The 5,000-nt window shown below is 46.9% G+C and overlaps 1 protein-coding gene across 1 annotated transcript in view; it reads right to left on the bottom strand.

The window, feature by feature from the left end:
* The window catches only part of ubtd2 (ubiquitin domain containing 2), a 30,412-nt gene that overhangs the window by 1,514 nt on the left and 23,898 nt on the right, over positions 1-5,000 (bottom strand). The gene's annotated exons all lie outside the window — the stretch shown is intronic.

The raw sequence follows: 5,000 nt of genomic DNA, 5'->3' as shown, positions 1-5,000 counted from the left end.
TCAGATCGTCCGGGTGACAGAGAGAGAGTTAGAGGAGAGGAAAGTTGGGGGGGGGGGGGTTAGAGGGGGTTAGAACTAGGAGAGAGAGAGAGAGAGAGAGAGAGAGAGAGAGAGAGAGAGAGAGAGAGAGAGAGAGAGAGAGAGAGAGAGGACTCAGGTCTGTCAGATCTCCTGGGTGGCAGAGAGAGAGTGAGAGGAACCAGGACAGATGAGTGAGTGTGACCTCTCTGTCTGACCTCTGAGAATGACCACTATAGGTCCTGGCTGATCTGTTAGCTGTGAAACTGTCGTGGATAGACCCAGGTTGACCCGCGGAGAAGGAATGTGGATGGATGGAGAACGCTGCACGTACAGACAGGTACACACACACACACAGACCAGGGGAGGCTGGTTCCTTCGTCATGCACGGAACGGAATGAGGAATGTGTTTGACCCCCTTCCGCATTCCGTCCCAATCATTACAATGAGCTCATCCTCCAACCTCCGCCAGCCTCCCCCCGACACAGACCTGGATAGAGGAACTATTTCAGCCGAAGTGAAGTGAGAGCAGAAGAGAGGGAGTGAGAGTAGAAGAGAGGGAGTGAGAGGGTGAGAGTCGGCGAGAGGGGGGGAGTAGAGAGAAGTGAACACTGAACACTGTTTCCATTGACCTATGACACAATAATAATATCGTCACTTTCAATCTCTCTCGGAATTAAACAACGATGAGCGCATCGCTCTTAAAACACACACATACACACACACAGTCCCACACTGAAACTATGACCGCTAGACAGAGTGAGATAGAATGATCCGCTAGCTAGCTAGGGAGTCAGAGGCGCCTGACAGCCCCCAGACAGTGTTGGGTTTTGGGGGGAGTTATGAGCAACGATGACAGTGCTGCAGCTCGTATCCACCAGATAGAGTAAGATAGAATGATACATGCTAGCTGAGTGAGAGGGCATAGCAGACTCAGACCCCCCCACCCCCCAGGAGTTTCCGAAGGTTTCCTTCTTACGTATGTCACACTCGCCTTTTCCATCCACTTCAGAATAGAGAGTTTCTCCTGAGATATCAGTGATAAACACCACCAGCCTATGGCCGGGGGGGATTCAGACCTTGGTTAGACCCTATCTACCGGTATCTTAGACCCTATCTATCTTAGTCAAGTCAAGTCAAGTCAAGTCAACTTTATTTGTATAGCACTTTACGTACAGCAATGCTGAGCCAAAGTGCTTCACAGTAAAAATAGATAAAATGCAGGAAACAAGCAAGCACAATGCACACAACACAATGCAACACAAAACATGGCAAAATCAAAGAGAAGACAGAAAGGACCAAAACAATAAAACAATAAGACAATAAGACAATAAGAGCCAGGGACCTACAACAAAACCCACAAAATAAAAACTTTTGTTTATCTATCTTAGGCACTGTCTATCTTAGGCACTATCGCTCTGATATTGGGACTCTTCGTTCTGACACACACAGATTCTTTCTCACATGATTAAATACAAATTGTTTTGGACAGAGTGTTCTATTCGGAACAGCGGCGCTAATGAAGAGGTCCATTTTCTATTGGCCAACGCGAAATTGTTCATTTATGTTATACCAGCATGTTGCCAGGCAACCGGTTGTTAGTCCAATAAAAAAATCTATATTGGATAAATCAGGTTTTCAAATCAAGCTAACCCAGGAAGCTATATGGAGCTATTTGAATCTCATATACCACTCTGGTTTCAGGTGCTGTAAAAAGTATGTCTACTCCTAAATAGACTATGAACATCAATAAGGCAGGCTACATTTGATGGTGTTGGGCTTAAGCCGATCTTGATTTACAGAGGGAATGTCGTAGAGAGCATACAGATAGACTGTGCATGAGCACGTACACTAGAGAGCCTCTGAGAAGAGCTAAATGCTGCTAGCACATACTGTACGTTGATTGTAGAGGCTTGTCAAGCACTGTCTTCCTCTCAACACTCCTTATTGTTGGAGTGTTTGATTAAGTGTTAGAGAGTATGTGTGTGTGTGTGTGAGACAGAGAGAGAGAAAGGGGGGAAAGAGGGAGGGAGAAAAGGGAGAGAGAAAAGCAATATAAAGGACTAGTCCTGAGGGTGAAGTGTTCTCAGTGATTGGAGAGGGAGTGTTAATGCCCTAGTTCTGTCATTCAGAATGGAGACATACTGTAAGTGTTTGTGTGTGTGTGTGTGTGTGTGTGTGTGTGTGTGTGTATGTGTGTGTGTGTGTGTGAGTGTGTGTGTATGCGTGTGCGTGTGTGTGTGTGTGTGTGTGTGTGTGTATGCGTGTGTGTGTGTGTGTGTGTGTGTGTGTGTGTGTGTGCAGCAGGGTTATTGAGTGACATACGGCTTCCTAACGCACCACTCTGCTCTGCTTAATCAGTGTGTCACGCCTACTCTGACTCCTCACAATACACAACCACTCTGCTCATTTAAACCAGATGCAAATGGCCCATGATGACTCACAGAGACCAGAGGAAACTGTAGTGCTTCAGCCAACCTCTACCCCTGTCCTGGTCCGTTTTAGGACGTGTTCAAAAGCAAGGACTGTGTGATCATCCAATTATGTGTAGTTATGTGTTTTGAGCATGTTGATGTTCTATCAGCATGTTGTGATGTGCTAAACATGCAGTTAGATGTTCGTAGCGATGTTCTTTCTTAGTTGCTAGCTAGCTACCAACACGATGGTAGCAAGCACGTCTTGTTTTGATAAAAAATAGAAAAATGACCTTGCCCTAACTAGGGAATTTTTCACCAGACCCTGTCACATTTGTGTGTTTGATACCATTCCTCATTCCATTCCATGCATTCCAATGAGCCTGGCCTCCACTTTCTACCTCCACTAGCCTCCCCTGTTCCCCTTATTATCCACACAGTTCATGTGTACGGCTAGCTAGCCGCATGTGACTAGACATAAGGCAGATTAATACCGCCTCTCTCCGCCGCTTGGTCATGAAGCATTCGCGCCTCATCTCAGTTTGAAGGACGCAAGCTACCATAGAAACACGCTTTGCTCTCTCTCCTTGACGTGTTTTCTATATGCACAGCCAAATAGAATAGCGGTGGGCAGTGTTTCATGTACGAATAGGATGAGCTGTCAGTGAGGAAAGTGGTCTGGGGGGGAGGGGGGGTTTACTGCAGGAGGAGAGCCAAAGAGACATGACAACTAATGTGATCTATTCTAGATACCTCTTTTTCTCATTGACTTTGGCTGGCTGCACACTGACCTCCTATTACTTCCTACAGCGGGACGCTCGACACTCACTGTTACCAAAGAGAGCGAGAGAGAAAGAGAGAGAGGAGGAGAGAAGGAGAGAGAAAGAGGGGGCGGGAGATAGGAGGAAGATGAGGCAGTAATTGATGAGGCAGTAATTGCCAGGGTTCTGATGGGTGTCTGATCAGTCAGCACCTGCCAACGGATCACGGCCGCGATCTCTGTCAGGACAGTACATCAGCACGGCTCTGGCTCTGGCTCTGGCTCTAGCTCTGGCTCTGGCTCTGGCTCTGGCACGCACATGCACACACTCACATGCACACACTCACATGCACACACTCACATGCACACTGGAGAGCATCCTGAAGAGTGATGACAGTGGCTACCACCAGAGCCATTAAACCCAGAGCAACAACACTGGTTCAATGACACCAGATGGTGGGGAACAATCGCAGCAACCAACACTGCTGGGTGCTGGGCGCAGCTGATGACACTCCAAATGACCGCCATGCATCAGGTGTGTGTGAGCATGTATGCGCATGTGTGTATGTGTGTACTGTATTTGTGTGTGTGTACTGTTTAATGTGTCAAGTTTCAAGTTTATTGTTACGTCCCAATTTATACAAGTGTAAGAGAGGAAAAGTCTTAGGCTTCGGTTCCTGACATTGCAGCACAAGACAATAAGGCAATAGGTATAATTCAAGAGGAAAAAGTGATAATAGTACAGGACATAAGTGACAAATAAGACAGGATACAATTAGCAGTACAACTAGTAATAAAATAGATAGTTCAAGTAGTAAAGTGGCTGTGAGCTTAAGGTTAAGGTAGTAAAAATTGTCTACAGTGATCCCCTGGGGGAAGTAGCTGTTGGTTAACCTCTTAGTTTTGGATTCTATTTAGTTCTGTACATGTGTGCGTGTGTGTGTGTGTGTGTGTGTGTGTGTGTATGTGTGTGTTTGTGTGTGTGTGTGTGTGTGTGTTTGTGAGTGAATGTGTGAATTTATGAGACAGCTCCCAACAAGCTGGCTAAACGACCGCCATGCATCAGAACTCGGCAGAAGCGGGGCAGGGTTGGGCGCCGGACGCCTTTCTGACGTTCACCCGTGTGAAACGTTCTCTTGAGCAGCGTCCAGGGACACACACTGCACTAAAGTGAGTTATCACTCGGAACGTCCAACGAGAACGAGGCCGTCGCCGACAGGGTAAAGAGGACAATTGTATTACACCACTTAACCGTTTTTCTTCTATCACTCTCCGTTGATGAAATGACGCGCCGTGTGCATGTGCGGTGGGTGATATGATTGTCTGTCTTTTACAGAGCGACTGAAGAGAGTCTCCTCATGTAAGCTGACTGGATTTCCCGGCAGTAATTCGATGAGGCCTCTCTTGACTCGGTATGATATCATCATATATATCGCTATAGGAACTAACATGAATGTACGGTGGGTCTTTTGCTCGGCAGTTTGCCTCTGGTGGTGTATTAGTGTGCTAGTCCCACTGCAGAGCTGGGGTGCTTTTCTCGTACAGTACAGCAGTAGATGTACTAGCAGTGTAGCGTCTCTATGGGTTTTCCGGTCATAGTCTGGAATGGTTCTGGTGCTGACTGATGAATCATTAAACAGGGTATATAGTTGAGTTATGATTCGGGAGTATAAATGATGCACTGATGTGGAGAGGGACTGTTTCTCAGCTCGCAGTGTCATGCCCTCTCAGCAGGTCCCATAAAAGCGACCAGAGTAGGGAGGCCCTGCTGTGTGTGTGTGTGTGTGTGTGTGTGCGTGTGTGTGTGT

The sequence above is a fragment of the Nansenia antarctica genome (genome assembly GCF_963989245.1).
Source record: "Nansenia antarctica genome assembly, chromosome: 4".
Taxonomy (NCBI): Eukaryota; Metazoa; Chordata; class Actinopteri; order Argentiniformes; family Microstomatidae; genus Nansenia; species Nansenia antarctica.
This window is presented reverse-complemented; position numbering and strand designations above follow the sequence as displayed.